Source organism: Halictus rubicundus, chromosome 14, assembly GCF_050948215.1.
Source record: "Halictus rubicundus isolate RS-2024b chromosome 14, iyHalRubi1_principal, whole genome shotgun sequence".
In the NCBI taxonomy this organism is placed as follows: domain Eukaryota; kingdom Metazoa; phylum Arthropoda; class Insecta; order Hymenoptera; family Halictidae; genus Halictus; species Halictus rubicundus.
This window is the reverse complement of record NC_135162.1, coordinates 1,351,194-1,373,881: the sequence shown is the minus strand read 5'-3', so window position 1 is coordinate 1,373,881 and position 22,688 is coordinate 1,351,194.

Genomic DNA, 22,688 nt, shown 5'->3' with positions numbered 1-22,688 from the left:
CACCTCTATCGCATCTGTAGACATTGTCCGTTGACAGCTAATAAATAGTTATTTAGTTGTTAATAGTATTCGGTGTTATTGTTTTAGTTGAGAGATGTGTTCGCCGGTGAGGCGGAGCCGAAGCCTCTGCAACATTGGTGTCAGAAGTGCGGGCGATTCCACAACAACGACATCCACTTCGGGAGCAGATGCGACGATGTTACAGACGCTGTTCGAAGGCCTCCAGCGGAACATTTCGGGGCAGTTTCAAGAGCAGCGGAAGATTGCGGAACATAGATGGGAACAGGAGTGGGCCCGGTTTGAACAGAGGGAAGCAGCAAACACAGCCGCTCAAGCTGCAAGGGAAGCTGCCCTGGAGGGACGATTTGGGATCCTGGAGGCACAGTGTCAGGTGCCATCGCAGAATCTGAACAGTCTTGTACAGCAGCGTTTCATTAATTCTACTGAGAACCGTGAAACTCAAAATATAAATGTGTCCGTTCCTAATGAGTCCGCGGTTCCGGTTCTTCCGCTTTCGCAGCAGGTCCCTGTAAATGACGCAGTTGGCGAGTTTCGCGGTGTTTCGGAGTTGGGATACACCGTGAAACCTCCTAGATGGCAAAGCTTCATGAGAAGAGTATAGAATTTAGTTCGACACAATAGCTCGCGCGAATGGTTGGGATGAACCGAGGAAACCTTTGGCCTTGGTTACGTCTTTGGAGGGCCCTTCTCGAGGAGTGCTGACTTCTCTCTCTCTGTGGACAAACAGAACGACTTCCGGACGATAGTTTCGGCATTAGAGTTCCGTTATGGGACCAAAAATTTTCAAAATTTACGCTACGTAAAATTTCAAAATTATAGATAACGGAAAGGGGAGTCGATCTCTGAATTGGCAGCAGAAATTGAGAGGTTTGCTCAAGCTGCATTTGGTGAATGCCCATACGAAAGTAGGGATAAACTCGCGGCCTCTCAATTTGTAGCAGCATTGGCCAACGATGAGATGAAACGAATATTAAGACTCGGTGGTTTTACATCTCTGAGGGCAGCAGTTATTAGAGCCTTGGAGATTGAAGTTGTCGAGTCTGTTACTGAAACTTCGAATAGTAGTCAAAATAACCGCTACAAGCCTTATTATTTTCCAAAACAACACATTCCTGGACGGCGTTGGGGAGAACGAGGATACGACAGAAGACCGGAGGAAGTGGATCAACCGAACAGGAACTATGTACGAAAGACGAGTTTCGTGAACAGGAATTTGAAGATCAATGGTGATCGAGAAGATCGACCCAGGGAGTATTGGAGTTGTCGCCAGACTGGGCATCTCCAGAAGGACTGCCCGAAGAAACAAACACACAGGATGGGAAACGCAAAGAAGTCATAGTAGGAGGGGAGACTGTGACTTCACCTTCTTCTACCCCTGTCGTGCTGAAGACTTACTTGAAGAAAGATTGTACGGCCATCGAGGGATTCATCGATGGAAAAATGGCTACGATAATAATCGACACGGGATCGAGCGTAAATCTTTTGGGGACAGAGAAGTTCAATCCCAGAAGTAAGCTTGGCGCGGCGGAGGGACTTCTGGAAATAAAAATTGTGTCCATTTCCGGGGAAAATTTACCGATTCAAGGCAGGTACAGATGTCCCATTAAAACCAATGGTTTCGAAACAGAGGAAGAATTTTTCCTGATCGACATGGCGGAGGAGTGTATTTTGGGGGACCAATTCCTCCGGAAACACGCGTGTAGGCTCGATTATTGGGCGAGAAAACTACAAATAGCCGGGAAGGAAGAGGTCGGCTTTATCGGTCAGGAGATGCGAAGTAAGGAGGATGCAGCATTACTAGCGAAGATGGAAGAAGAGACTCCGGTAGCGGAAGAGGCAGAGGAGGTTGCAGTTCCACCTGTACCGAAGCATTTAGATCTTTTCCAGCGTTGCTGTTCGGCCTTATCTCCGCCACGGAAGACAGCATTTGCGAAAGTAACACATGAATTTCAGGATATATTCGCAGAAAATCCTGAACATGTTGGGAATTGTGATGTTGTCCAACATAGGATTGATACAGGAGATTGTGCACCAATCAAACAGGCACCGGGACGTCTCCCTTTTCACCGACGAGACGAAGTTAAAGAATTACTCGCGAAGATGGAAAGACAGGGAGTAATTGAGAAGTCGAAAAGTCCATAGTCGTCTCCTATCGTTCTCGTGAAGAAAAAGGATGGCAGCACGAGATTCTGTGTAGACTATCGGCGGTTAAATGATGTCACGAAAAAGGATTCTTATCCGTTGCCGAGAATTGAAGAAACGCTAGATGCTCTAGCTGAATCGTCTTGGTTTTCAACCACAGATCTGCAAAGTGGATATTGGCAGATTATGGTTGACGAAAGGGACCGTGAAAAGACAGCATTCTGCGTGGGAGAAGGGCTTTGGCAATTCAGAGTGATGCCTTTCGGACTTTGTAATGCCCCCGCCACGTTTGAACGTCTTATGGACACGGTATTGAAAGGCCTGTGTGAAAAAATTTGCCTAGTATATCTAGACGACATAATCGTTTATGGAAGAAGTTTCGAAGAAAACATGGACAATTTGAGGACTGTCTTCGTACGCCTGCGCCAAGCCAAACTATTAGTGAATAAAAAAAAATGCAATTTCTTCTGCAAAGAGGTGCGATACCTTGGACATATCGTTTCCGAACGCGGGATTAAAACGGATCCCGAAAAGATAATGGCAATCCAGAAATGGCCAATTCCAAGGAGTAAAACGGAATGAAGGAGTTGTCTCGGACTTTGCACTTATTATAGAAAATTCGTCAAAGATTTTTCTTCCATCGCTAGGCCACTACATCGCCTGACGGAAGATAAAATTACGTTTGTATGGTCGGAAGAATGTCAAAAGGTATTCGAGTGGCTGAAACAACGTCTTTCCGAATCTCCGATATTAGCTTATCCTTTATTAGACGCAGATTTCATTTTGGATACAGAGGCGTCGAATTTTGCCATTGGAGAAGTTCTCTCGCAAGTTCAAGGTAAAGAGGAGAAAGTTATTGCATACTTTTCAAAAATGCTGGGAAAAGCAGAGAGTAACTATTGCGTTACAAGAAGGGAACTTTTGGCGATAATTAAGTCCATAGAACATTTTCACCCCTATCTTTATGGTCGAAAATTTCTGGTAAGGACTGATCATGCTGCGTTAAGGTGGCTATTGTCGTTCAAGAATCCGGAAGGACAAACGGCTCGCTGGATAGAAAGGCTGCAACAGTATGATTTTGAAATTAGACATCGAGAAGGGAAGTTGCATGTCAATGCAGACAGTCTGTCAAGAAGACCATGCGAAATTTCGCAATGTAAATATTGCCATTGTCTTGAGAAGAAGGAGTCATGTGAAGAAATGTGCGGAAAGGAAGAGCACGTGTTCAGGACGATCTGTGAAAACGCCAATTCGGAGGAATGGAGGAAAGCGCAAGAGACCGATGGAGAAATAAACTTCATTTTGCAGAGGATAATCGAACGAAATAAACCAAACTGGCAGGAAGTTTCCTCATTTTCCCCCGTAACAAAATTTGACTGGAAAATTTGGGACTCTCTTGAAGCGAGAAAGGGTTTGCTTTTCCGGAGGTGGGAATCTACCGACGGGAAAGAAGCAGTTCCGTTACTAATCGTCCCTAGATGCAAAACCGAAGAAGTGTTACACGAGTGTCACAACACCCCATGGGGAGGACACTTCGGAGTTCGCAAAACACTTGCTAAGATTCGACAAAGGTTTTTCTGGCCTGATCATCGTCGAGATGTTGAGGAATGGTGCCGTCGTTGCGACAGTTGTGTAGCGAAGAAGGGTCCTAGGGAGAAAGGAAAAGGCGCTTTAAAGATTTACAATGTTGGAGCACCTTTTGAAAGAATTGCACTTGACATTGTGGGCCCTTTGCCAAAATCTATGACCGGAAACAAATATGCCCTTGTTGTCGTAGATTATTTATCGAAGTGACCAGAAGTAATTCCGCTTCCGAATCAAAAAGCAACAACCATTGCGAAGACCCTTGTGACGGGTATCCGTCGGGGTGGAGGGAGTGCCGACTCAGCCGGCTGCCAGGGGTCGGTAGTGCCTCGAGGAGGAATGAAGAGTAGCCTTTTTTCCTGGTGAAAAATACGTGGGCCTTTATTGTCCTTTTATGTACAGTGGTTGCCCTCGGGTGGCGTGATCGCGGCGGCGGATCGGCAGCGCGGCGGCGGTGGCGGTATCGCCTCGGTGTCGGGGAGTCGGTCAGGGTTCGCAGGACGGTCCCGCAGGCTTGCGCCCCTCGGGGGAGGGATTCCGGCCCGTTTGCACGGTGCCGGCTCGGACGAGTTTCCCGTAGGCTTGCGCCCCTCGGGGGTGGGATTCCGGCCCGTTTGCACGGTGCAGGCTCGGATACGGGAATGAGGGTGTCTGGCGGAAACAGTGGTTTCGGTAGGAACGAGGTGCGGTCGGGTTGGAGGTACAGCGGAGGTCTTATTCGGCGGTAGCGGTGCTCGGCGGAGATATGTCCTCGGTCTCGCATGCCTGGCCTCAACTGTCGACTGCTGTTTCTCGTGGCCTATTTATCCTTCCCACCGCCCACTTCCACTCGCGAGCAGCCGGTTCGTCGCGGTGGCCACCTCGCGGCCGCGACGGGAGGCTGTGCTCGGCCGTGGTCTCGGCGCGCTCGCTGGGAGTGGGGTGGTGGCAGGCGCGGTGTTAGGCGGGGAAGTCGCGGGCCTTAGATATACCCGTTACACCCTTTTAACGGATATAATAAGTCGCCATGGTGTGCCACTAGAACTACATTCAGATCAAGGTCGGAATTTCGAGTCGAGTGTCTTCAAAGAGTTGGTGAGGATGCTTGGAATTAGAAAGACAAGGACGACACCCTTACATCCCCAATCGGACGGACTCGTCGAAAGGATGATTCGTACATTGTTACAGTATCTAACACAGTTTGTTTCCGAACATCAAAAAGACTGGGATGAATGGATACCGACGTTCCTTTTAGCAAATCGGACTTCTCAATATGAGGTAACTCGAAATACTCCGGCAAAGGTCCTCATGGGTCGAGAATTACGACTTCCTTTGGATCTCCTGAGAGGCAGTAACTACGCTTCTGAAAGGAAGGAGGAGGGAGCTTACATTGGAAAAATGAGGGCTAAAATATTGGGAATCCATGATTTTGTACGCCAACGAATGAAGATTAGTGGTGACAAAATGAAGTCCTGGTACGATGTTCACGCAAATCCAGTTTCCTTCAATCCGGGTGACAAGGTCTGGCTATTTAATCCACGACGCACAAGAGGCCGGTGTCCAAAACTCCAATCTGACTGGGAAGGACCGTATATTGTCAAGAGTCGATTGAACGAATTAATTTTTCGTACAGTTCGATCTCCTAAGGCAAAACCGAAAGTTGTTCACGTGAATCGGCTTGCACCTTACAGTGGTTTAAGATAGAAATCCGAATTCCTAGGCACTTTTCGCCCACGAAGAGGACGCTGTATCGAAAGAAGGCGAGGGTGTGACTCCGTTCCGGCACCTCGATCACTTTCCATTTGTGGAAGAGACAGTCCTAGGAAATCGGGGAAGGAAGTGGTATTCTCGCGAGGATACGTCCTCAGGGGGGTACCCCCTTTCCCGACTGGTCCACAAAGAGTGGTGCACCAGTCACCATATTATCGCGGATAGATTTCTGCGATGATTGGAGGTGCATCCTGGAGAAGACTCGGTGGTCGCCCGGGGGGAGGACAGCACCCGAGAAAACGTCAAGAAAGAAGCACTCAAGCCACAAGAGTCAAAGGGGAGGGCGAGAAGTCGACGGAATAACTACACTGAAGCATTAAGGAAAATACCTCGTGCCAGCGTCCTGCTCAGGGTTTTTAGGTGGTTTTCCCCTGAGACAGAGGACAAATGTCGGGACGTTTACTGTCTGATTAAGGCCACCGGGTTAAAGCAAACTTCTTTTCTTTCACCGACTTTTCAGACAGAGGTTAACATGTCAAGGAGCCGTCATTCTGACATGAGGAGTTTGGCGGTTACGAGGCATGAAGGTTGGGACGTTACCACAGATGATTTTAGCCGCGGTCGGGACGTCCGTTTTTTTGGAGAGGGGGAGCAGTGTTACGATGGAAGCTGTCGATTGCGGAGATCGAGAGAAGTTGCCCGTCGTATCGATATTGTGGTATCCGGCCAACGGGCTTGTTGTTAAGAAGAAGACAGACGACAGAATCTCTCGAGTCGTCGAAGCGAGAGCACGCACCTATGTCGCATCTTTAGGCATTGTCCGTTGACAGCTAATAAATAGTTATTTAGTTGTTAATAGTATTCGGTGTTATTGTGTTAGTTGAGAGATGTGTTCGCCGGCGAGGCGGAGCCGAAGCCTCCGCAACAATATAAATCAAATGATTTCCTTAGCTTTTACATACACGTAACCGCCGTTCGAGTTTCATTTCAGAGATATTAGTGAAAAACTGCAGAGGTAATGTGACAACGAGTCCTGGGTATATCTACGCGCCCGTGGCAATGTATGTGTTAGCATGTGTTGGTTGGCTAAATCGGGCTCATGAGGCAGGAATCAGTTTCACGAAACGCTTGTACATTTACGGATTTGATGACATGGCAACAGTGAGGTGAAGGATGATATGTGGCAACCATGTCTAGTCGCTAGCTTTCTCTCTCAATTTTCGTCTCCCTCTTCCGCTACTAATCAATCTTCTTACCATCCTCAGTCGGCATTTCATATATTCTTTTTTATCGATATGTCGTAGACGCGACCACCAACTAGATATTTAGAAAGACTGCCAGCCCCCGTGTTAAACTGCTAGTCTCAAAGTGGGTCCCAGGTGGGTACTGGGAGTGGTCGGTAACGGCCCCAATGTCGAGATACTCTCGTCGGTTGTGGAACTGAGAACGTGGAACTATCACTGATCTCAAATACCGACATTGCTAAACATGCCGCGCTCCCTACGTAAATAGAACATTTGCTCGTGAATTATGGAAGAAATGTCAGTGACATAGGCAATAAATAAAAGTATAATGCGTAGAATGAAAATAATTATTTTTTACTGTATAATTGCATTACACTCTTATTGCCTTCTTATTTTCCATATTGTTCACCATTGTAATCATTATTTTATAATCGATAGTTTATAGGTGTAATTAATTAATTTGAAACTTATTGCGATATTTATAAAATAATGATTATTCAACAAAATATATTCTGTAATAGTTATAGAATAAAAAAAAGAATAAATACAATATTCAAGTAATGACAAAATTCAATCGTTCTTATTGTGATCCGTAGTAAAAAACAGAAAATTAATTTTTTTACTTATTTAAACGATAATACCACTTCTAATGCTGGATTGCAATTATTCAAGTAGAGGTAGTAACGAAATAAAAGTGTTAAGTAATGAAACTAACTTTCGACGGCTCTTATCCATATAATGCTATTTGGTGGCAGTATTATTACTATTTGTACAAACGCACAGACACACCGATTCTTATATCTTGCAATGCACGTTGCTTTTTTCTCCGCCAATCGATTTCGATGAAATTTTCAGTTTGTGTATCACTAACAAAGAGGTAAAGACACATATTTTAAATTTTTATTGCGAATTTCAATAAAAAAGTTTTGAAAAGTGTCTAAGTTTTATACCTTATAGTATTGTTTCTTTACATTTTATATTTTTTATATTTTATAAGCAATAAACATTATGTATAATCATTAATTGTATTGAGACGGATATTCTCTCCGTTTGAATGCCAGTCATTTTGGTGTGCCATAGGTTTCTTATGACAGAGTTGGGCAAAATATTTATCCAAATAAAAATTTCGAATAACGAATAAAAGATAAAAAAGTTTTTATTCGTTATTCGAAGGTTCGAATAAAAAAAGTATATTTATTCGACGAGTATCGAATAAATAATTTTATTCGACGAGAATTTATCCGACGAAAGAAGATAATTTTTTTTATTTGAAGAGGATTTATTCGAACTTCGAATAATTTTTTCATCTTTTATCTGTATCTTTTATTGGAAGGTTTCGAATAAATCTTCGAATAACTTTTGCCGAGCGCCGAGCTTCAAAGACCCAGCGACGACAGACGACATACAATGTAAGCGGATGGAGAATCGCGCACGAATGAAAGTTTAAACTTTTAGATTTTTCAATATAGCCTCATAAAATTGTGACGAGCGAATGGAGGGGATTTTCCTGATGAAAATGAGGTCAAATTCGAGTGTAATCGAACAAGTTTCACTGATTCGTAATGTCCTTGATGTTCGGCTGTTCGGGTGTTATATTTTTTTTCCTGTGTCGTCGTTCTTCAGTTTACTCATTACCAGGAACGCGTTAGTTCGTATATTCGCTTTCGTTCCTGCGTCATAAGAATTGACGTATCAATCAATCGGTCACTTTCGGGAAAGTGTATTGTGAATGTGCATTGTGCAGTGAAAATGAAGCCAACCATTTCGTCAGTGGACACAGGACGAATGAAGAAGAAGCGTTCGGCCAAAGGAGCCACAGGAATCAAGAGACTTCGAACTTCTGCGAGACGCTATAGCAGAAGGAGATCTCAGCTGAAGAGGTATACTTTAATTATAATTCAGTATAGTTCAATTACTTATTCAAATCTCAGTAGATGTGGTGGAATAATAATCTGCTACACATTCAAAACAGGTAAATAGGTTAATAGGTTTTTTTCTATTATGTTTTCAGACTGCAGCGGTTGGCGGAGCTCGCGCAGGAGGAAACTTCACGTCCTCACCCCGTACATGAAGATGTAGGGGCAGCAGACAATGTAGTGCCGTCAACGAGTGGATTAGAAGAGGAAATGTTTTGCGACCCTCCCCATAGTATCACGGAACACGCTGAAGAAATGGAAGAGGATGAACAAATGCCAGAACATGAAGAAATGGGAGACGAAGCCGAAGAAAAACAACAAGGAGCCGAAGAACAAATACAAGAGGCCGCAGAGAGAATTGTTCGAGAAGTTCTGCAGAAGAGACTTCAAGATGAAAAGAAAAGAGTAGAAGAAGAAAAAACCGCCGAAAATGTAAAGCTTGCCGTGGAAAGAGAAACGACAGTCGAGGAAACATTCTGCCTCTCCGACGGTTTGAGCATCGTGGACATGCACCACGTGTTTCAGCAAATGAAACTGATAGGCGAACATTCGGGAACATTCGAGTGTTCGACCAGACATTTGGAAATAAAAAATCTCAAGAGATTCGGTTTGAAAACCACACTGGTCATAGAATGCAAGATGTGCAATTACACAACCGAAGTCCATAGTCAGCCTGGAGATGCTGAGACCATGGACATCAACCGAAGCGCGGTCGCCGGAACAATGACAACCGGAGGCGGATACGGGAAAATGGAAGAATTTCTCGCAGCCATAAACGTTCCGTGCATGTCGAAGAGGCAGTACCGCAAATATCACGACTGCATCGTCAACGGATTCGGCGCTGCTGCGGAAGAGGAGATGATGACAGCGGCTGAAGAGGAGAAGAGGCTAACCGTTGAAAGAGGCGACGTCCTCCCATGTGGAATTCCACACATTCCCGTCGTGGCTGACGGAAGCTGGATGAAGCGGTCGTATCGGACAGGGAAATACGACTCGATGTCTGGTGTGGGCGTTATCATGGGCTACCACACGAAGAAAGTGTTGTTCATTACAGTCAAAAACAAGAATTGCTGCATTTGCCAAGCTGCGGCGAAAATGGAAAAAGAAGCAAAGCAACACCAATGTTTCAAGAATTGGGGCGCAAACCGGACATCCACCAGAATGGAGAGCGAAGCCATAGCAGAGGGATTCAACACCAGTGTCGAAAAACGAGGACTTGTATATTCGACACTGATTGCTGACGACGATAGCAGCGTGTACAAAAGAATAATAGACTGCGACCTATATAAAAATTTGGTTCGTGTCAAAAAAAATTGAATGCACGTGTTACGTCCCGCGGCTCGCGTTTGGTTTTCTTCCCTCCCCCCTTTTGGGATCGCGAGATTTACCGCGGATCAAGACGCTAATTACCCGACTTCGGTCCACGCGGCGCGTACGTCCGTCGTATGACTCGGGATTCGCGATGTAATGGCAAGTCCGGCACTTATCAGCGCTGCCCTATCGTCTCGCTGCTGCCGTTGACGGGGAGTTAGTTTATGGCCTTGGTCACACCGCTGGCGTTCACCTTCGCGTACAGCTTCTTCCTCGGGTCGCGGGCAGGTATTCGGGTGACGTTGTGGATGACTGGTGAAAGGGTGATTGGCACCAGATCGTAACGTGGGCCAGGAGGGATGACCTGTGTGCGTGTACGCACAGGGACCCTGACTTCCTTTCGTGACTGTGGCTGCTGCTGCTGGGCAGGAGCTGGAGCTGGACCGGCGACGACTCGTATTCTCGCGGAACACACGGTTTCGCGGATTATACGCGGAGCGGAATAAATGCCGACGTACGGACTGAAGTGATAGTTGGACACGTCGGATTCGTACTCGCGAGCTAACCGCTTTAATTGATATTTTCGTCCGGCGCGGCGCGGCATGAAGAGCTTTTAGAACAACCACGAATTTACGATGCACTGTCTATTCATTCGGGAATCTTCCGTTATCGTGCCGGGGCTGCCTGGTGGGCTCAGACACGCAATCAGGGAACTTATTGATGATATTTTAATTATTATGTCACGATTCTCTTCACTTCGCGTACAACCGGAATGGGAATAATAAACACTGAGTTTAATAATAATACTTGTTTAATACGTGAAAGGGATAATACAAAGATATAAGTAAACTAAAGATATAATTAATACGCGTGATACTGGTTAATGATATAAGCGGTAAAATACAATATGGAAGTAGTAGAAACTATAAGACGCTTGATATAGTAACGCTTTGGAACGAAATTGCAAGATGTGAGCGTGACTGACCGGCGATCAAGCGCGAGCTTGCCTTTTTCTAGGGGCTACACGGACCTTCTTCGCTCGGGGTCCGTGTGGGGCGAGTGTGACGCAACCGGGTATCAAGGTGGGGTTCGCTAGTACCTGATGACGTACTGTCAAGCATCTTGGCGCGCTCGCGGATGGAAATGATGGGGAAGTAATAACTTATAATTAACTTATTTTCTACCTTAACCTATGATGCGTCGCGGGTGACGTCATTAACAACACGTCGGTCGTCCGACGTGACACACGAATCATTTGATGCGCGACTTCTGCAACAAGATGAAAGATGTTGCGAAGAAGACTCCGCCCGGAAAGCTGAGGAAAACCGTGGAGAATAATATTCTGCGGATGCGCACGGACATCATGAAAGCTGCAGAATACAGATTCCAGCAGGCCAACCTGCCGATGTCTCAGAAAGTGAGAAATTTGGTTGAAGATATCAGGAATGTGCCCAGCCACGTTTTTGACGAAGACGAGAAATGCAAAGAATTAGGATACTTCTGCGATGGAACACCGAAGATGGACGAACAGAATATTGTTCCGCAATTATCAACCGTTGGTGTCTACGAAACCATCAAGGACATCATCCGGATACTATCGGCGTATTCCGAAAGCCTCCTCTACCGAACCAATAACAACGCGGTGGAGAGCTTCAACTCCGTCGTTGCAAAACATATTGGCGGAAAGAGACTACATTTCGGCCAAAGAGGATCGTACCTCTCAAGATGTGCCGCTGCTGTGGTACAATACAATACAGGCGAAGCATTGTCTCAGAAAAGTCTCAGAAAATGCCCAAAGGAAGAGGACCACGAAGAGCACGAAGAAGCAGTTCCGCGCAGTCCAAGATTCGGATTATGGACCAAACGCGCAGAAAGAAGACATGGACAAACGCATGTTTGATCTGCAGACAGAAAAGCATATGGAAATGCTAAACAATTGGCAGAAGGACCGAGAAAACATCGAGCAGGATACCATTGGACAGAGCGCAAACACAAATTGGATGACGTACAGGTCGAAGCTTTTGACTGCGTCCCACTTCTGCGCCGTGTGCCACCAAAAAAAAACCACGCTTTGTTCGAAGTTGGTGAGGACGTTGCTCTACCCACGCCTGCTAACCGTTCCCGCTCTAGAGTATGGAAGGGAGAATGAAGGTGTTGCTCGTGAAGAATTAGCGAGAAAAGAAAACATTCAAATTCGACGATGTGGCCTTTTTCATCGATCCATCGATTCCCTATTTGGGAGCATCGCCAGACGGTGTGATAGATGACGACGGTATTGTGGAAATAAAATGCCCACAAACCGCAGAGAATTTAACGCCAGAAGAGGCAATAAGCACAGTACCAGCTGTCAAGATAATATTTGCAGACAGTCCAGGTACTGCATTGAAGAAAACCCACGAGTATTTCTACCAAGTATAAGGGCAGCTACACGCAAGTGGTAGAAAATACTGCCTGTTTTGCCTGTGGACGAAAAAAGGAATCAAGACAATTAAAGTTGAGAGAGACGACGAATTTTGGCATCGTAAGATGGAGCCATAATTGTCGCGTTTTTATATCGATTGTATGCTGCCGGAAATAGTCGACAGCAGACATACAAGAGGCATGCCCATTCGGGAACCTCAATATATTCTCGAAGCCAGAGAAAGTACAAAGAGTTAGAAAAGAGAAAAGAAAGTTAAATAAATAGAGAGATTGAAATTTTTATCGTAACATTACGTATCAATGAAACTAGTTCGATTACACTCGAATTTGACCTTATTTTCATCAGGAAAATCCCCTCCATTCGCTCGTCACAATTTTATGAGGATATATTGAAAAATCTAAAAGTTTAAACTTTCATTCATGCGAGATTCTCCATCCGCTTACATTGTATGTCGTCTGTCGTCCCTGGGTCTTTGAAGCTCGGTGCTCGGCAAAAGTTATTCGAAGATTTATTCGAAGCCTTCGAATAAAAGATGAAAAAATTATTCGAAGTTCGAATAAATCCTCTTCGAATAAAAAAATTATCTTCTTTCGTCGGATAAAATCTCGTCGAAAAAAACTATTTATTCGATACTCGTCGAATAAAGATACTTTTTTTATTCGAACCTTCCAATAAGGAATAAAGATAAAGTATCTTTTATTCGAATCGTTATTTAAATAATTGTTTATCTAAATAATGTCCAACTCTGTCTATACCACCAAGTCACCAGCAGTACCTGCCCGTGCCCGTTTCATGAACCCTCCCCACCACTACCTTTTTGCTAAGCGTCGGTATTCGGGTACGATTTTCATAGTACGACTCTGACAATACGGCTCGATTGTACCAAGAGGAAACTGTGTGTGCAATTGTTTATATTGTGTGTGTATGTATGGAAGAATCTAGAAGAAATAATTGAGAATAGTATGAGAGAGAGATGGAATGAGTGAAGAGTGGGAAGAACGGAAAAAAGAAAATCGAGGAAACATCGTTCGTGGGTTTTCCGGGAGATTGAATGTGACCACGCAAGACAGTGCACGTGCATCATGGAGATTGAAAAGCAAGCGGAGGAAGCGGTCGTGGTACAGCCTGAGACAGCGGCGGCGGTGGTGGCCTCCAAGGCCGTCGTCGAAGCCAGGCTGGCTTTGGCCAGGGCTAAGTAGGCGGAGGCGGAGGCGGAGGCGGAGGCGGAGGCGGAGGCGGAGGCGGAGGCGGAGGCGGAGGCGGAGGCGGAGGCGGAGGCGGAGGCGGAGGCGGAGGCGGAGGCGGAGGCGGAGGCGGAGGCGGAGGCGGAGGCGGAGGCGGAGGCGGAGGCGGAGGCGGAGGCGGAGGCGGAGGCGGAGGCGGAGGCGGAGGCGGAGGCGGAGGCGGAGGCGGAGGCGGAGGCGGAGGCGGAGGCGGAGGCGGAGGCGGAGGCGGAGGCGGAGGCGGAGGCGGAGGCGGAGGCGGCCGCGAAAGCGGCGTTGCAGGCGGCCGGCGTGGAAGCGGCGCCACAAAGAAAAGTAGTCTGGCAGCGCCTGGGACCGGTGAGTAAACATTCCAGATGCATTCAAACTGACATTTCAATTGACATTCTCCCATTATCCCAAATATAGCGTCCAGGGAGCAGCGCTGACGGAGAAAAGACCGCCTATAAGAAAGTCGATATGGTGAGTTTCCGAGTATGATTTTAGTACATCACTAAATGTCTATAATTTGTAGGCTCTATTTTATTAATTCATTTCTCACACGTTACAGACGAAACGCTTGCGCGAGCAGCGGAATCATGTTTATTCGCGTCTGCGAGGCTCCAGCCGCGGAGCCAACACGCGAGGAAGCTCCCGGGGAGCCTTCCGGGGACACTACCGGCGGGAAAGTCGACCGAAAGGAGATATAAAGATTTACCACGTTTATAAAAGATAATCTTGCAATGTATATATATATATATATATATATATATATATCTCTATATCTTATTTTATATTGTTTATAAAACAGACCTAATAAAAACTTTATTATTCAAAATTGAAGTGATGAATTGTGGTCTCTCTCTCTCTCTCTCTCCTAAAATTACCCACTCCTGAACATTTATAAAATATTATTATTATTTATTTATTTTGTCTGCATTATGGGGAAATTTTTCGAGGCATCCCGGACCCTTGCGATCGGCGTAGGCACACGTACACGCCGACCAGGCGGTGTTTGAGTGTGCCGCGGCACGGCTATTCGAACGAAGCTACGACAGCGCAATCAGGGGGAGAAAACTTTTATGTATGACCTTGGACTGCTTAGTTCACTTGCGAAGGAATCGACTTAGATGACACCACGTTCACAGCCATTGTGGCGGTTGTAGATAATGTAGATTTCTGTACCGATCAATTTGTTTATATTTAGTCGTTAACATTTATTTTGTTTTTGGTTTCCTGCCAACGAAATTATTGACATAACAAATTGCAACAGATTTAAAAAAATAGTGAAAGAGATAACACGTCTTTTATTTGAAGAAATATATTACACTCCTACAATTTGGTGACCCCGACGTGGTCCTTTTTAAGAAAGAAGGATGCCGCTTCATCATTCCCCAACAAGAATTGAAGGGAGATCAAATCAAGATCTTATTACGGAGACGGATAAGGATTTGGTAGAAGAAGAATTATCTTCGACAAGTCTAGTCAACAATTTCAGTCAAATCAATGCAACATTAATGGTTAAACTTCCATCCTTTTGGAAAGAGAATCCGATATTGTGGTTGTTCGCGGCGATTTTGTAATGTCGATCGTATCATCGCGAAGGAAGACGATAATCGCGTCATGTAGATATATATGCGAGTCTAGCGAGCGATTCACGGTGGTCGCGATTGACAAGCAGGCGTTGTTGTGGAAACGGTCGCGAACAAAGAAAGAGTGTGTTGAGAAAAAAGGTTGAATTTACTTGTCAGAAGGAGAGAGTCGACTCGGGTCCTTCATGCGATAGTTCGTAATTAAAAATTGAGTTGCTTTTTTGGTTTGAATGCTCACGCGAGTGATCCCGGGTAATAGGAGATTTGGTTTCGCACTCGGTTCGGCAATACTTGAATCCTCCCAGGCCGGCTCACAGATCCAAGGGCATTGGCAGCTTTGAAGCTCCTTTCCAGTGAATCCCGAAGCTGGGACGGATTGCAAGGCTAGCCGTAGTGCTGCCGGCAGAGGAGTGCCCTATGGGCCAGCCGGCAATTGTGCAGAGTTCCAGTGGAACTCTGCTGTGGATCACTACGCGCAGAGACTTGAGTATTAACGGTAAGAGAGCTCTCTTAGTTTTAGACTAAAATGTCCTTTAGCATGTAAATTGCTTGAAACGCCGATTTTCTAACCGCGTTATCTATATTTAAACACTATTTGATACTGGGCTTTCGTACGGCGAAATTCTTGTAGTTGCTTAATAGAATAAATTTATTGCATCTTGCTTTGGCTTTTCCTCGTAATCCGTCGAGGTTTTTATGCCGAAGCAAGAATTTGTTCAACCGGGAAATTGTGTATTTTATTCTAGTATAAGTTCGAACATTGTTTAATCTGAACTTCTATGAATCCTGTCTTTTAAATGATTGAAAAACATTTTGGTGCTCCGGGTGAGGAACAATGTTCGAGTTTATCGGGATTGTATGGTTATATTCACTGGATACTTTCAATCGATTGCGAAGTCGAGTGTGTTTGAGGAGTCATTGCAAGAGTCGTTAATTATATACGATATTAGTTGGCTGTCTTCATTTCGATGATTCAATGTTCACGTTGCGATGCATATTCAAGTGACATTTCTTTTTTTTTCGATCGGCGATTTGTTTTCAGTTTTCGTGTTTTGTTCAAATATCATTGACGATACGAATTTCTTTTGGTCGAGTTTATTTTTTGCTTAGTCGTGTTAAGAGAAGATAAGAGTTTTGGTTGCATTTGACAACAAAGTTTTCTTTTGCAATGGCTCCTACGTCGTTACGAAAGCTCATTGCGCTACAGAATTCTCGCTCAGCGGAAATTGAATTGACCAGTAGTCGATTGCGAGAGAGATCTCGCGATAGTTTGAATTCAAACATTATTTCATCACGAGTCAATTCACTGACTGAGATTTGGAGCAAGGCGCGTGCCACACATGAAGAAATTGTCGTCCGAGAGGATGCCCTGAACGATGTCTACATCACGGAAAATGTGTTTGCTCGTCTACAAGCAACATACGAGGACGCGCTTGATTTTCTTCTCACCACAAGGTCAGAATTAGACAGCAGTTCAAGTAATACCGGAACTTCAAATACCGCTTCTGTAATCAATGATGATACACGCCCCGCGAAGTTACCAAAATTAGATTTACCGACATTTGCGGGTCGTTACGAGGATTGGGAGAATTTTTGCGATCTGTTTACTACCCTAGTTCATAATGCGCCGCGTTTATCTGACGCCACGAAATTGCAATATCTTAAAAGTTGTTTGAAAGATTCTGCCGCGGATCTTGTGAAGGATGTTACCACTACCAACGCGAATTATGCGACGACTTGGCGGGCTTTGAAGGCGCGTTTTCATAATCCTAGATTAATAGTTTACAGTCATTTGCGAGCGTTAATGAATCTTTCTCATATGAAAAGGGAGTCTGCGGGTGAAATGCGTTTGCTTGCGGACGAATCTCAGCGTATTGTGCGTGCGTTATCGAATTTGAAAATGCCAGTTGATCATTGGGATGTTTGGTTAGTGTATATAGTAGCTTCACGTCTGGATCCCGATTCGCGAAAGGCTTGGGAAACAGAGTTAAGTAAGAAGGATCGTCAGGTAATTTTAAATTATGATGGGAACTCGACCGAGGAGGATGCTCTCGGTAGATTTCCAAGGTTTTCCGATTTAACTGAGTTTTTAGAGAATCGTGCACAGACACTCTGTATGCTCACTTCTGAACAGGGTGATAATGTCAAGAAAGCAATTTTATCTAAACCAATATCAGGATCTCGAAAGGTATTTCATGCGTCTACGTCGTTTTCAACAGACGGTAAATTTAAATGTGTGATATGTTCTGGTCCCCATCGCATTTTTAAGTGCAATAAATTCAAAGCAAAGAATGTTTCTGAACGTCGCGCTGAAGTACTTCGCTTGCGGCTTTGTTTTAATTGTCTCGGTGCTCATAGAGTTGCTAATTGCTCTTTTTCTACTAGATGTTCGAGCTGTAAGGGAAGGCATCATTCTTTGCTCCATTCTGACAAAGTTTTCACCAGCTTTACTAAGAATTCAATTCCGGAATCGAAATCAAGCAATTCGGACGAGTCTAAGACTGGAGTTTCAGCAAAGGTCTCGAGTGTACATGTGCATACTGCGAATGTGATATCTCGTAAGCGTTCAGTTTTATTAGCGACTGTTCAGATAATGCTGATAGGGCCACAAGGTTCACGGACACGTGTTCGAGCTTTGCTTGATCAAGGTTCGGAGGCTTCGTTTGTTTCCAGTTTTATCACGAATCTTTTAGGATTAGAGAAACGTCGCGTCAATATGTCGTTGGCCGGGCTCGGAGCCAGTTCAGCAGGAACAGCTAAGGCTGCAACGCAGCTAATATTTCAGTCTGTTGTCGATCCGTCAACTAAGTTTGAAGTCAATGCCTTTGTTTTGTCAAAATTAACGTCGCAGCTTCCAACACGTAGGTTAATGGAGATTGATATTGGAATGTTTGCTGATTTATCTTTGGCAGATCCATTGTTCTATGTTCCTGATTCTGTAGATATTATTTTAGGCGCAGATGTTTACGGACAGCTATTGAAGTCAGGGTTGAAAAGATTTTCTGATTCATCTTTAGTTGCCCAAGATACAGCGTTAGGCTGGATAATTTCCGGTACAGTGTCCGCGGATATTTCACGGCGGGCGGAAACTTCTGAGCATCTTCAGGCGTATCACAGTGTTTGGGAAGACGACTTAGATATATCGTTACAACGTTTTTGGATCCTCGAAGAGTTACCACCAATAATTGCGACTCTTGATTCTAAAGATGATGCTTGCGAAAGATTGTTTAGGGATACACACTTTCGAGATACCAATGGACGTTATGTTGTACGTCTGCCTTTCAATTCAGATCCTCCAGAAGTCGGAGTCGAGACTCGATTTATGGCTTTGAAATGTTTAGCTTCAATTCATCGACGTTTTGATCGTGATCCTGACTTAGCAATCGCTTATCGGAAGTTTATGAGCGTTTATGAGGATCTTGGTCACATGGAACGCGTCTCGTTTAATGAAATTAACAACTCGAAGGCGTGGTATTTTCCGCATCATGCGGTGGTGCGATCAAAGATCCGGGTTGTTTTTGACGCATCTCGGAAGAATAAAGGAGGACGTTGTCCAAACGATTTCCTTATGAAAGGCCCTGCTCTTCAACGCGATTTATGTCTAATTTTATTGAATTGGCGTCGATACCAGTTCGTATTCACGACCGATGTTGTTAAGATGTTTCGTCAGATTTATGTTGCGTCGGAACAGAGAGATTTTCAACGAACCGTATGGTCTCCTAGTCATTCGGATCCCCCTGTTGATTATCGTCTCACAACAGTGACTTATGGCACAGCATGTGCTCCTTACCTTGCGATTCGCACACTTCAGCAAGTAGCAATCGATGAGGGTGCTCGATTTCCACTCGGTGCTGCTTGCCTAAATTCTAATACGTATGTAGACGATATATTTGCCGGAGCAGATGATCTCTCTGATGCGTTGAAAACGCGTCAAGAACTAGTCGATATGTTACGTACAGCAGGAATTGAACTCGACAAGTGGGCCGCGAATCATAATGATTTGTTGCCTACGAAATCTTCGCAATATGAGAACATTGACCAAAAAAGCATCGCAGATGACGAATTAGTGAAAGCTCTAGGTATTCGTTGGAATCCAACGTCTGATGAATTCAGTTTTGTCGCTGTAAATTTCGAAGAGCTGGTTAAAGCAATGTCGAAACGAACTGTTTTATCAAACATCGCGCGTTTATTTGATCCTTTGGGGTGGCTCGCGCCGATAACGGTTACAGCTAAAATTTTAATGCAAGATCTTTGGATTGTAAAATGCGATTGGGACGAAACGTTACCTATAGACCTTCGAGAACGATGGCTCCAGTATTGCAGTTCGCTTTCTGAGCTATCGAAGTTAACCATTAACCGATGGTTAGGTGCATCTTTAAATTCACATGCACAGATTCACGGATTTTCTGACGCTTCATCGCGGGCTTTCGCTGCAGTTGTCTATATTCGAATGATTGACTATAACAATCGCGTACATGTTTCTTTGTTAACTGCAAAATGCAAGGTATCACCTGTCAAAACTGTGAGCATACCGAATCTTGAGTTGTGCGGGGCAGTGTTGCTCGTAAAACTTTTGCGTTATGTAAAAGGTTTGGAATTTTTGCAAGGTTTCCCAATGTTTGCGTGGACCGATAGTCAAATTGTTTTGACTTGGCTTCGAAAACATCCGTGTAGCTGGAAGACCTTTGTTGCGAATCGGGTATCCTATATCCAGACTGAATTACCTAATGTTATTTGGGCACATGTACCGACTCGTGAGAATCCGGCAGATTTGGCGACACGAGGTTGTAAACCCTCTGATTTGATCAATTGTAATTTATGGTGGAACGGGCCTGATTGGTTAGTGAAGACTGACGAGCATTGGCCCAAGATGGCATCGTCTCCTCAAGTATTACATGTTGATCAAATTGTGAGCGAACCAGAACTTTTCTGTAGATTTTCCTCCTTTTCTCTGTTAATTCGTGTTGTAGCATATTGTTTACGTCCATTCAATGTTCTTAAGAGACGCAAAAGTAGTTTAACTCCATTGCCTGTTTATCTCACAGCCATAGAATTGAACGAGGCCCGAAATGTTGTGTTTAGATTAGCTCAAAATCACGCATTTGCATCAGAAATTGAACTCTTATCACATGGGAAGCCGTTACCTAAACGCAACGGTTTATGTAGTTTAAATCCGATGTATGATGAGACGGATCGTTTATTACGGGTAGGAGGTCGTCTTGGAAATTCAAGTTTACCTCACGAAAAGAAACATCCGCTGATTTTGCCGCGAGATTCGACACTTAGTCGCTTATTAGTACGGTACGCGCATCGGAAATGTTTTCACGGGGGACCAACACTTACTTCTAATATTGTGATGCAATATGCGTGGATTTTGGGTCGAAATCGTTTAGTTAAGACTGCGATCAGGAACTGTATAGTTTGTCAACGCAACAAACCACGTCTAGCTCATCAGATGATGGGTAATTTGCCTGTCTCACGAGTGACTCCGGCTCGACCATTTTCGACGTCAGGTCTAGATTATGCCGGTCCCTTTCAAATTAAAAGCTCTAAGGGTCGAGGGCACAAATCTTATAAGGGATATATAGTGCTCTTTATCTGTTTTGCGTCGCGAGCGATACATCTTGAAGCGGTTAGCGATCTTACAACTAAGATTTTTCTCGCCGCTTATAAACGTTTTGCGAGTAGACGCGGAATTTGTACGAATCTTTTTTCTGACAATGCAACTACTTTTCAAGCTGCTGATAAAGAGTTGCGAAGTATGTTTAAATCAGGTTCTGAATTTTATAAAAGCGTTGCTGCGTCTCTTGCGAATGATGGAACATCTTGGACATTTATTCCAGCGAATTCTCCTCATTACGGAGGTTTGTGGGAGGCTGGAGTAAGATCTGTGAAGTATCATCTCAAGCGTGTCCTCGGTGATAGAATATTAACTTTCGAAGAGTTTTCTACAGTGCTCGCCGAAATAGAATTGTGTCTAAACTCACGTCCAATATGTCCTTTAAATTCTGATATTGACGATTTACGGGTTTTGACACCTGCACATTTTTTGATCGGCGAAATTCCTGGTTTAATTCCTGATAAAGATTATTCCAATGTACCGGAAAACTGTTTAGAACGTTTTCATCTGCTTCAAGCCATTCGAAATGATTTTTGGAAGCGGTGGTCATCAGAATATATACAACATTTGCAAGAGCGTTCAAAATGGCGAGGTCAAACTAAGAATTTTGCAATTGGACAATTAGTTTTATTACGCGATGATCGTTATCCGCCTTCGAAATGGCCTTTGGGACGTGTGATAGAGGTTCATCCCGGTTCAGACGGGTTAGTTAGAGTCGTCACCGTTAAAACGGCTACGTCAAATTTGCGACGACATATCGCACGCCTGTGTCCTCTTTTTATTCAACACAGTTCCGAAAAGTCGAACGAATCGACTTGTGGGGACAAAGACAGTTGAGCTAGTTATAATTTGTATTGCGTACGTCATTTTAATTTGATTATTGTATTAAAATTATATACCATGTAGAATAAAACTGTAGTTCGTTGAAACAAACCGAGTTGATCGATGTTCTCAAATTATGGTGTGTAGTTCGTCTGATGACGAAGGCGAGCGGAGTGTTCGCGGCGATTTTGTAATGTCGATCGTATCATCGCGAAGGAAGACGATAATCGCGTCATGTAGATATATATGCGAGTCTAGCGAGCGATTCACGGTGGTCGCGATTGACAAGCAGGCGTTGTTGTGGAAACGGTCGCGAACAAAGAAAGAGTGTGTTGAGAAAAAAGGTTGAATTTACTTGTCAGAAGGAGAGAGTCGACTCGGGTCCTTCATGCGATAGTTCGTAATTGAAAATTGAGTTGTTTTTTTGGTTTGAATGCTCACGCGAGTGATCCCGGGTAATAGGAGATTTGGTTTCGCACTCGGTTCGGCAATACTTGAATCCTCCCAGGCCGGCTCACAGATCCAAGGGCATTGGCAGCTTTGAAGCTCCTTTCCAGTGAATCCCGAAGCTGGGACGGATTGCAAGGCTAGCCGTAGTGTTGCCGGCAGAGGAGTGCCCTATGGGCCAGCCGGCAATTGTGCAGAGTTCCAGTGGAACTCTGCTGTGGATCACTACGCGCAGAGACTTGAGTATTAACGGTAAGAGAGCTCTCTTAGTTTTAGACTAAAATGTCCTTTAGCATGTAAATTGCTTGAAACGCCGATTTTCTAACCGCGTTATCTATATTTAAACACTATTTGATACTGGGCTTTCGTACGGCGAAATTCTTGTAGTTGCTTAATAGAATAAATTTATTGCATCTTGCTTTGGCTTTTCCTCGTAATCCGTCGAGGTTTTTATGCCGAAGCAAGAATTTGTTCAACCGGGAAATTGTGTATTTTATTCTAGTATAAGTTCGAACATTGTTTAATCTGAACTTCTATGAATCCTGTCTTTTAAATGATTGAAAAACAGTGGTTTTCCCATGATTGAAGCAGCCTTCGCAATTAGCAGAATCTCCTCTGACGATACCAAATACCGGTATACCATAGTTAATTTAGATAAGACAGTTCTTCCTTTTGT